At 48.9% G+C, this 11,349-nt stretch overlaps 1 protein-coding gene across 2 annotated transcripts in view; it reads right to left on the reverse strand.

Moving 5' to 3' along the window:
- The window catches only part of SMPD3 (sphingomyelin phosphodiesterase 3), a 91,806-nt gene extending 85,630 nt beyond the window's left edge, over positions 1-6,176 (reverse strand). For both annotated transcript variants that reach the window (XM_007993851.3, XM_007993849.3), the window contains exon 1: positions 6,006-6,176. The gene's annotated coding sequence lies outside the window, so the exon portion shown is untranslated. The remainder of the gene's footprint in view (positions 1-6,005) is intronic.
- Positions 6,177-11,349: the final 5,173 nt, after the last annotated feature.

Below are 11,349 nucleotides of genomic sequence, written 5' to 3' on the forward strand. Positions count from 1 at the left end.
ATTAAGATTCTTTCCATTTTTAAAGTTCTTTCTGCTTACAGTACACATTCTTTCAGGGTTTCTGTGCCTGTTTCCTTGTTCCATTCAAGATTTCTGTAAGAAAGGACTTACCCCACATTGTGGTTGTGTTCCCTGTGCCCAGCTCTGTGCCTGACACATTTTTGTAGGCACAAGAAACGTCTGTTGAATGAATGGAAATGCAGTCCTCCTTTGAGGGACTCCTAGGCCTCCCAGTTTTTGCCAGAATGATCATAACCGCCTTAGCAATTAATTGCACTTTCTCATATTGGCCTAAAATCTTAACAATCTAAGATTTCTGAAGGGTTATAGCCAGGATTAGAAACCATTTCCTGATCCTGTGTGCAAAGGAGATAGTATTCAGCCCTAGGCATGGCTGCCTAGAGACCCCCGTAAATGGTCTCCTTCTTATTACATGCTGTTCTGATGCTGAGGAGAGTTAATTAATGACTCTAAATAAGAAAACAATCAAATCTGTCTGCAGTCATATGAGTCAGAGCAGACCCAGACAGGGTGCCGGGTCCTTGGCTTCCAAGTGCCCTCGGGAGAAGCAGTAGCAGCCTTTGCTCCTTTCATCAGAGCTCTGCGAAGCCCCAACTTGGAAGGGGAAGGAATCACTCAAAATGGAATGGAGACTCAGCTGGATATGAAGCATTTTTCTTAAAAGGCTAACCCCCTATCTGAGTGTTGTATAGACTGAGGCCCTGGGAGAGGAGAAAAAATGTAAAAATTCCTTTCTACCCTCTTTAGACACCCAAACTGAAAGGGGAGTTCTCAGAAACCGGTCCCTGTGTATGTTGCAAGATTGGAGCAGTTGGAACTGCCACTTTTAGGAGGACCAGACTTGTGGTCTGAAATTCACCAAACCCCAAACCTGCCCACCTTCTAGAGTCTTGCAGCCACATATGGAGGTAGAGCTTTGGTTGGGTGGCATAAGGACAGGAATGTAATGCTTCCCTGAGATTGGCTGAGGCCCACACAGTGAAAATTTTATTTAGGTGTTAGAGGCTTTGCTATGAAAATCTGAGAGTGGGAATAGGTGGAAGGAATCTCTTAACAATAAGAGTATCTTCAGCTTTGTAACAGGATGCTAGGAAATAAAGATAAGCTCTATTTCTTTGGCTCTATGTGTACTCTTTGTCAAATAATAACAGCTTCCTCATGATTTTTTTTTTTATTTTCCTTCCTTACTTAAAAGGAAAAACAATGACAACACTTTGTTGCCGTCTACGCTTGGCTTCCTTTGAAAATTTTCCACGCTGGAAAGAAACCCCTGGGCTATTGGTCATGAGGGTCATTATACTGCCCTCTCCCCATTCTTTGGTAAACAAGTTCAGTTAACAAACCTGGATAAGATATAAACTAGGTGGCACTATCCTTGCTGAACTTGAAAAGACTGATTTGTGTCTAAATCCTAGTTGGCCCCCAATCCTATTCCTCTGGCATTTGGTTATAATCTTACATAGGACAATCCAATAGTTCAATTTTATTTCTATAATAGCAATAGGGAAAAACAGTGGTAAGGAGGAACTTCCAGAGTTTGAGATCCAGGATGGAACCTAAACTCTTCCCTTTCTGTGTAACCCTGGGAAAGCCCTCAAAGCTTTGTTTCCTCACCTCGAAAGTGGGAATTATGCCACCACCTACCTCATAGGACTGTGAGGATTAAATACATTCTTACATGTGAAGAGCCTGAGTCAGAAAATGTCTCCTCTTATTAGCTCATAATTCTTTAAACAGGGATTGCTGATGAGTTCATTCGAAGTAATTCAGTAATACCCTCCACAGCTCTGTTTCCTCCTATTCCATTCTGTAATCAGCTTTGGGGAAATCCTCTCGGAGGCCATGGCCCTCAGCTCTTGCTTCTAGTCCACACCCTGAAGTCCTCCCTTCCCACCAGGTGGGTGAGGCCAGCACTCCAGAACCTTGGACAGCTCTACTCCATAGCGATCGAGCCGGCTGCCCCAGGGAACAGGAGGGTCTTGGGAAATTTTCCAAAGGCTGCATTAGTGCAGTGATTGAGGAATGCCAGGGCTGCAGTCTCATTTCCAGCATGCATGCTGCCACTTGCATGCATGTTCAGATTCTTCAACATGACCAGCCCTTCTGGAAATTTCTAAGGAGCCTTTCAGAAATGCTCACAAGATTTACCAAATCTTAGGGCCTTTTCCTTCTTTTCTATGAACTCCAAAAATTTTTTTGAGCCCAAAAAGAACAGAAACACCACCCACATCTTCCTGAATCTGCTGATATTTAATTTGTTTGGCTTCAGTACAAGGATTAAACATTTTTGATTAATTTCAAGTGAAAGTAATAATGTATGAGCATGAGGAAATGTTTTACAAGACAAAGATTCAGGTATAAATTAAAAGAAACATAAAATAACATTATTGCCTGTAGGTGATGTTAAGCACCATTCTAATCAGGATAAGCAGGTGGTTCAATTTATGAGGCAATTTAGCTTTTCACTCTCCAATGCAGAACACAACACACCATATGCAGTCACCTTCCAAACAGGCAAGGAAGAGATTAAGTCCTATTTTTACTTTATGATACTGAGTCACATAGTTCAATGCAAATCACATGGATGCCAAAGTAAGAACAATACCAGGTATTAGAATACCTTCTTTCCTTTGCGGAGCTCTTAAGATTTTGTGACTGTGCGAAATTCCTTCAGAGTAACTCCAGGAGAAGAGACACATGTCACCAGATGGGCATTTAGGATTGAGCATGTCTCATCTCTCCCCCCCACTTCTGTCATTAGGCCTGGAAGAGCCGTATTTGCAGCTTTTTGCATTTGATAATCGCCTCCAGATGCCTTCATTTTCTGGGCTACATTGTTTTTGAGGAAAAGAGGGTTTGCCTTTGAAAAATGTTATTGACTAATTTAATAATGAGGGAAAGAAGAGGATAAATGTGGAACAGGAAAAGAGGAGAAGAGAGTAGTAGAGGTAGAGGGAGAGACAGGAGATGCCTAAACCTCTTTGACCTTGGTAAATGTTTTCCATGCATTATCCTTATAAATGGGTTTGATGCCCACCTTCCACTGGTCAGAAACTTGAACAAAGGCCTTCAAGCCCTCTTTAAACATTTCCATTGCTGAAGACAGCAGCAATTCCATGGCTTAAACTAACTTGAAAGAACTTCAGACAAGAACATCAACTTGACACTCTGAAGGTAGGAGGGAGCCCCCCAGTAGAAAGGTTTGTGATTTTACCTAACAATGCTCACACCCACTCTGAGCCTCTACACCGTGGGGGAGTGTTAGTTGCCAAATTGTGTCTGGTTTAACCTCTTTCCAGCAGAGGTCGCTGTGGACACTGGGAGTGGATACTTGTGGGAACTGGACCAGGCAGCCTGGGTTAGATAGATGGTGGCTACATTGTGTGGTACCTGCTCTTTCTGCTGTTCTGCTGGCCATCATCTGGTCTCTCATCCTATGGGAAGTAGATCTCTGTGAAGATTATCTCAAAGCTGCACAGTACCTTTGCTATACAAGTGCTGTGAGATCAGGGTAACTTATTGGGGAGGGCAGGTTTGGGAGGGCCATGCTCATCCTCTAGGGGTATCACCTTGTAGTGTACGTCTGTGTTACCCTTGTTTCTTGCCTGAGTGTACCTAGTATTTCTGAGACACCACCTGTGACTGACCAGCAACATCAGTGTCATGCCCTTCCAGGCATGGAGGCCAAAGCAACAAAAGTTGTCTTGCCACGTAGTCTTGCACCCACATCATAAGTGACTCTGTTGATGAGTCCCCTGCTAAGCCTCACTTGGAAGCACATGGTGGTGGCGAGGAGGCAGAATTCTGGTCTTTGGAGCAGCCTATTACAGTAGGATAAAGCTTCTGATAAAATGGGAAGGGCAGGGCACTGGTGAGTATGTTAGGGTCAGACCTGAGACCTCAGAAGGGCTGAAGAAGTCTCCACATACTTGTGAACTCCCCACTTACTGGGCCTTACACCGGCCAGGCAGGCTAGGCACAAAGCAACCTGAAGCTGCCTTCACCCTGAGGGCATCCGCTCAGACCCTAGGCCATTGCTGTGGCTTGAGAGTTGAAGATGTGACTACCCTGCTCCCCACCCCCACAACATCCAAGTCCAACAGTAAATGAGTAAGTGGTTCACCTACACACACACGCACACACACACACACAGCCAGAAGCACAAGCTCTGGCCGTGTCACACACATGAAGACTGAAACACACATGGGTACATTCAACCGGTCACACATTCACACCCACACTCTGACCCACACCATCATCCATGGAAACCCTCACACATTTAAACACATCCCCGCCCCAGAACCAAATTTGACCTAACATGGCTGATGGGGTGTGGGAGGGTCCAGTCTGGATGTCCCTCTGGACCCTGGTCCACTCATGCCCCATGAACTCCAGGCCCCTTGCTCAAGGTGGAGACCTCACCTGTCCCTGTCCTAGTGGTCACAGGTCACAGGTCCTGAACGCCCCCCATACCGGCCCCCGAAGGGGCCCTGTTTACCATCGTGTGCACAGAATCCTGGGTGCCTGGCTGGCCTTAGGGTAGGGGGTATGGGAAAAGAGAAAGATGTGGGGCATAGTGCCCTGCCCCGGCTCAGCCGCCTCCTCCCTCGGGATTTTCCATCCCGGCTCGCGCTGGCCCGCTAGAAGCCCGTGCGCTTTGTCTCCCGCCCCGCTCCCAGCACGTTTCTGTGGAAGCTGCCCGCGCCGCGCCCGAAGCCCCCCCTCCGAGGCCGCGCCCCCCGCCCAGCCCGCGGCGCAGGCCTGCCAGTGCAGCGACCGCCGCTTTGTCCTCTCGAGGATGCCTGGGCCGAGCGCGAAAGCCCCGTGCCTGGGAACAGCCACCATGCGTCCTAGAAGCAGGTCCCCGAGCCTCGGTTTGGGGTGCGCCCTGCATCGGAGCGGAGCAGCCCCCAAAGATTCGCGGGCACGAGGTTGGGGGTAGCGTCTACCTGGAGCTCTTGAGTGCTTGAGAGGAGATCCGCCCCGTCCCGCTCTGCACATGCCCATCTGGGGTTGGGCCCCAGCTGAGGTGTCAGAGGCTCAGTCCCCGGGGCGTGGTGGGCTAGTAAGGGTCGTCTCGACTTAGAGCCCCAGGCCTGGATCCAGGTAGGGAGGGCCTGGGAGATAAGGCCCGGGTGGGGAGAGATGGGGAGGGGTCCCTTGTCTCCTCTTACATCCCCCTACACCACCTCCCACACCCAGGCCACCCAACCCTAGGCGCGGGCCCGAGCGCGGGGGATTCCGAGTGTCAGTGCTTTCCTCCACCCACGACTCCGAGCAGGATGGGGAGGGGTCTCCCAGCCTTTCCCTGCCACATCCCAATTCCACCCCTCACCAATAACCTAGGAGGGTCCAAGTGGAAGGGGTAAGAGTCCTCTGTCTCATCCACATCCTCGATCCTCCTCTTTACAAAACCCCAGGGCCTGGGGAGGAGGGGGGATAGGGAGGGGGCGAGTGTGGAGGAAGGGGCCTGGGGAAGGGTCTTCCCGGCATCCCAAGACGCCTTTCTTTAATAACCCTGGGAGGGTCTGGGCTGGGGATAGCGGTCCGCGATCTCATCCATCACCACCAGACTCCTTTGTAACCTCGAGCAGTCGAAGTGTTGCGGGGAGGGGTCCCCCTGCCTCCAGTCCCCTCAACCCACAACACCCCCTCCTCCCGTCCTCAGTAATCCGAGCAGTCCGGTCGCCAGGCACAGTGGGAAGGAGGGTCCAAGCCTCCTCGCTCTCCCAGGAGAGATTGGGGGTGGTGTCCCCCAGCCCTCGACCCTCATACCCAAAAGCCTTCTCCACGATAAAACAAAAACTAACCCAAGCTGCTCCGACCTCCGGCGCCGGGCCACAGGAGGCCCCTAGTCAGTCTATGGCTGTCCGGGACCCACGGTCCTGAGAGCAGCGAGAACACGTCCCGTCAACTCCCCGAGCCCCTCACGGCTCGGTTCGCCCCCTCCCCAAGAAAACAAAAGCGAATTCAGCAGCACCGACCTCTGACGGCGGGCGGGAGGGCGGTCAGCGTCCGGCAGCGCACCCTGCTCCTCCCGGCTCCTCAGCCCGGGCTCCCGGCCGCAGATCTGGCGGCGGCTGCAGCGGCGGCTGCTCTCGCGGCTCTCGGGTCCGGAGCCTCCCTCAGACTCAGCACCTGGAGCGGCGAACAGCTCCGCGCTTCATTCCTCTGACCCCGCCTCCTTCGCGCCGCCGTAGCCAATGGTGACCCGGACCCCGCCCAGGAGTCTGCCCATTGGGGGCGTCGTCCCCTCTCCCTCCGGCCCCGCCCGCTGGTTCCTGGGTCTCTCCTTCAAGACCACATCCCCCAGAGACCGGTGGAGTTTCACACAGCCTTCTGGGACTTATAGTTCTTTAAGGACGCGGAGTGGGCTCACGCCGCGGGCAGACAAACAGAGAGGGACTGCATTTCCCAGGGTGCACTGAAGACACGGAGGCGCGGAGCAGGGCGGGAGGACCGTTTCCATAGCAAAGACGACCAGCCGAGGATGGCTGGCAGAGAAGTGGGGCAGGCCGCAGGACCCTCGAAGGATCGTGTGAGACCCCGGGCAGCCTCTTGGGAGGTCATTTCGAGGAGAAAACCTTGATTTCTGCTTCAGGACTCGGGGCCTCAGTTTTCCTGAGAAGAAGGGCGAAGAGCTGTGCCCCCGACCACACCCGTCGGTGATGGGGCAAACCGAGGGCAAGCCGCTTTGGTTCCTGCCCAGCAAAGGTGAGGGAGGACGGAGGAGACTCTCCCACCGCATTCAGAACTTTATTCCTTTATTTTTGTCTCAATCTTGTTATAGAGGAGCGCTTCACTTTTGGTCATCCCTTGGGCTACCAGGGCCTTCCCGTCTCCGTCTTCCCATCGCAGGTCCTGGCCTCCTTCACACCACTACCGGATACCGCAGCATCTCCCCTAACGCAGCAGATGGAGGGCGCTTCCCATGCCCCGGGACTTAAGCCCACTCTCCCCTTCGAGATCTGGACTCCACCTTTTTGCAACACTCTTAACTTCTTTGGAAGCTTGGAAGTCTCCTACTCCCTTGGGCCCCTCCACCCTGCCCTCAGCTAACTCCTCGGCAAGCCCCAACCTAGACACCGCCTGTTTTGTGAAGACATCTAGATGCTGGGCTCTCTGTTGAGTGCCCCACCCTGTGTTTGAGCAGCACCCTCTACTTCCCCTGTTCTACTTTCATGTTTATGTACTCATCTTCCTCATTATAAGATCCACAGGGGAGGGGCCATGTCTATACTATTCATACTTACAGTCCAGTGTCTAGTATCTGGCACGTAGTAGGCACTCACTAGCTATTTAGATATAAATATAGATATTTGTTGAATTGAAAATTAATTGGGCCGGGCGTGGTGGCTCACACCTGCAATCCCAGCACTTTGGAAGGCTGAGGTGGGCGGATCACCTAAGGCCAGGAGTTCAAGACCAGTCTGGCCAACATGGTGAAACCCTGACTCTACTAAAAATACAAAAATTAGTCAGGCATGGTGGTGCATTCCTGTAATCCCAGCTATTCAGGAGGCTGAGGCAGGAGAATCGCTTGAACCCCTGGAGGCAGAGGTTGGAGTGAGCTGAGATTGCACCACTGCACTCCAGCCTGGGCAACAAAGTGAGACCCTGTCTCAAAAAAAGGAAGGAAGGAAGGAAGAAGGGAGGGAGGGAGGGAGGGAGGGAGGGAGGGAAGGAAGGAAGGAAGGAAGGAAGGAAGGAAGGAAGGAAGGAAGGAAGGAAGGAAGGAAGGAAATTTTAAAAAAGAAAATAAAGGAACCTCATTCACATACACCTCCAAAATTCTGATTTCCTAAAGTTGGGCATTTCTCATTGCTGGAAGTGTTCAATTAGAGGGATGCCACCCCCTTGAAGAAATGTTTATTTCATTTGTACAGTGGGTTGGGATTTTACCTGAATGCTTTGAGTACCCTTTTAATCCTTTGATGCTAGAGACTGATAGACCCATGCCTATTATTGCTGTCAGTTCTCCCTGAAATGTCATCAGTTCTTCATGTTCCGCTATTTCTAGCTGTTGGCCCTACTCCTTTCTGTGCCTAAATGCCCTACCTCCCACTCCTTTTCTGAGAAAGATCTGCCCTGTCAGTTGTGAAGCAAAGACGTCCTAAGATTCCTGCTGTTTATTTTATTTTATTTTATTTTATTTCTTTTCTTTTGATGGAGTTTTGCTCTTGTTGCCCAGGCTGGAGTGCAATGGTGTGATCTCAGCTCACTGCAACCTCTGCCTCCCATGCCCACCTCAGTCTCCCAAAGTGCTGACATTACAGGTGTGAGCTACCGTGCCTGGCCTCCTGCTCTTCTTTCTACCGTCTGCTCAGCATCTTAGGCCTCATTGCTAGGTGGCATCTTTCCTGAATATTTCTCCACTAAACATTCTGTTGTTGGCTAGATGGCCTAGTTAATCTACACATTTCATTTTATCACCTTCTCCAGATTTTTTTTGTGTATGTCAGCCGATATATTCTGGGGAGAATGCCTTAATATATGAGAATAATTAACTTGTGGCCAACAAGGAAATAACCAAGGGGACTGTTACTCTGAACCTAATTCAAACCAAAGAGAGAGAGCCTGAGAGAAAGCAGCTCTGTCATCCTTGAGTTAGTAACATCCAGGAAGGGAAGGCTAAGGTGGGGGAGTGAGTAAAACAGATGGCATTTAGGGAAGAACCAACAGGACTTTAAGAGGCATGGCAGAGGGGCTTTGATCCTGGCCAAACCATCAGGGAAGGCAACTGGAGCTGGCTGAACAGATGGGGCCTTATTACTGAAGAGAAAACAGTAAGGAGGCAGGGGGAAATGGGACGTGTGCTAAAGCAGAGTGCCTCGCTCAGTGGATGCAGTGAGAGCAGAGGCTGTTGGAAAAGTGGATCAAGGGAGGACCATGCCACCAGGTGGGCATCAGCAGAGTATCACCCGAGTATTGCAGAGGGATACCAAAGAAGCCCACCTGGAGCCAGAGCTGAAATCCTTTGGAGGTCAGTTTACCCCTTCAGAAGTAGTGCACCACCATCCATCTACCACTGGAATCCAATTTCAGTTTTGGCAAATTGTTATAAATAGGAAAAAGTCAGGGTTCCACAATTCTGTCAGCACTCAGAGACTATAACAGCATCTGCCCAGCCAAGTAGAGTTAGGAAACCTGGATCCTAATCCTGACTTTGCCTCTGATTAGATGTGTGACCCTGGGCTGGAGCTGTTTCTTCAGTTGTAAAATGCTATTTATTAGTGTTAGGTAGCAGCTAATAAGGATGGAGGTGGGACTGGGTGCAGTGGCTCACACCTGTAATCTCAGCAGTTTGACAGGCCAAGGCAGGAGGATTGCTTGAGGCCAGGGATTTGAGACCAGCTTGGGCTGGTCTTTTTAAAAAAAAAAAGAAATTTTTTTTTAAGCGTGGAGGTAGGGAAATTCAAAGCTACTTACTAGCTGTGTGACCTTGCCTAAACTACCTTCTTGGATTTGCAGTCTGTTTATTTGAAAATGTCATAAGGGATAAATGAGATTCCTTATGTAAAGTACTTTATAAATATTAAGCACTTACCAAATGTTAGTCTGTTTTCACATTATTCTTGGATTACCAGAAATTGGTTTGACTATGAATAAACAGGGGATAATTTCTTGGGTAATCTGAGTTTGAATCCCCCTTCTCTCTCTTACTAATTATATGACTTTGATTAGGTTATTTAATATTTAATTGTTCTGGGTCTCAGTTTTCTCATTTGTGAAATTAAAATGATGTGTTCTTCAGAGTTGTGAGGGTTAAATGAGATGAAAGGCCTGACTCATATGATAAAATGCTCAATATATTTGTTTTGTCATTTTTAAGGGGTGGTTTTAGGGCACAGAACCTAAAGGAATGAATGGAATTCTAAGTGCTTTGAAGCTAGAGTTGTGAAAGATTCCAGGGGAACACTGTGCTGGCCTTCTCCCTTCTTCTTGGGGAAGAAAAGATCTCAGTGAAGTTCCATGGGTCTTCTCAGTAAGCAGAGGAGATTAACTAGAATGCTGAAGCTCAGACACTGAGAGGTTAGAGTGATTGACCAGGGCTGGATCCTGAAGAGCTTGGTATTCTAGGCTGAGAATATAATTTTATTCTAAAGCTAATGAAGGTTTTTAAGGAGATGTGCATTTTGAAAAAGTCGAGGGGCTGTTTGGAGAACGGCCAGGAGATGAGGCTGGGATGTGGATCGGGAAGGTGCTGCGGTGATCCAGCATGGTGAGTGGAAAAGAGGGGGTAAATCTGAGAGATTTTTTTTTATTTGTTTGTTTGTTTATTTTTAAGTATTAATAGTTCATCAAATTTCCCATCTTTTTAAAGTAGCTCATCAAAGAGATATTAAGAAGGTAAATATTCGAGGACTTTGTGAATGAGAGCTGAGGGCATGGAGGAAAGTGGTAAAAGTCAAAGATGATGCTCAGGTGTCTGCCCCGGGTAACTAGGGGGATGGATGGGAGTGCTATCCCCTGAGATGTGATACAGTAAAGGAGCAAGTTTAGGCAGGAAGAGGAGTAGGTAAGTTTAAATTGGGTATAGTATATCCAAACAAGGTGTCTAGGAGGTGGTTCGGAGCTTATGAGAGGGATCTGGTTAAGGGATAGTCATAAATTATCGAACTATCACCATATAGATCATAATTGAACCCATGGGAATGAATGAAATCCTTCAGTAGAAAGGGTCAAAGAAAAGAACAAAATTCCTTGGGAAATGCCAACATTTAGGGAACAAGTAGAGAAAGAGGAGCCCAGAGGAAAAGGTGAGACCAGTCAGAGAGACTGGAAGAAAATCATAGGGTGGGGTGCCACAGAAGCCACAGGGAGGAAGTGGGGTGGCGTGGTACCTTCAGATAAGCCAAGATCTGAAAAAACAAATACCAAATTAGCAACAAAAAGGTCACTGGTGACCTGGGAGAGAGTGGGTGCAGGGGAGTAGCAGGGACAGAAGTCTCTGTGAATGGGAGTACATGTAGACAACTGGGGGGAATGGATTGCTTTGGAAGGGGAGGAGAGAGAAAACCAGAAGGAATATAGGTTGAGGAACAATTTTGTTTTGAGTTGGGAGAAATTAGAACATCTAACAATAATAAACATGTAGGTAGGTAGTTGAGAAGTGGGCTCTGGAAATTGAGGGAGTTCATATTCCATGGCCGTTACTTCTTCTCCGATGCTGGAAGCAAGGATATGTGCTCAGTGTGAGGAGGTGGAGTGGGGTGGGAAACTTGGAGAAAGAAGAAAAGATTCAAGATGGCTGCTGTGGAAAACAGGAGGGAAAGCTAATGGCAATCCACAGAGGCTGCAGGATAGTGGTGGGGGCCTGCTGAAGTT

This window comes from Chlorocebus sabaeus, chromosome 5, assembly GCF_047675955.1.
Source record: "Chlorocebus sabaeus isolate Y175 chromosome 5, mChlSab1.0.hap1, whole genome shotgun sequence".
NCBI lineage: Eukaryota > Metazoa > Chordata > Mammalia > Primates > Cercopithecidae > Chlorocebus > Chlorocebus sabaeus.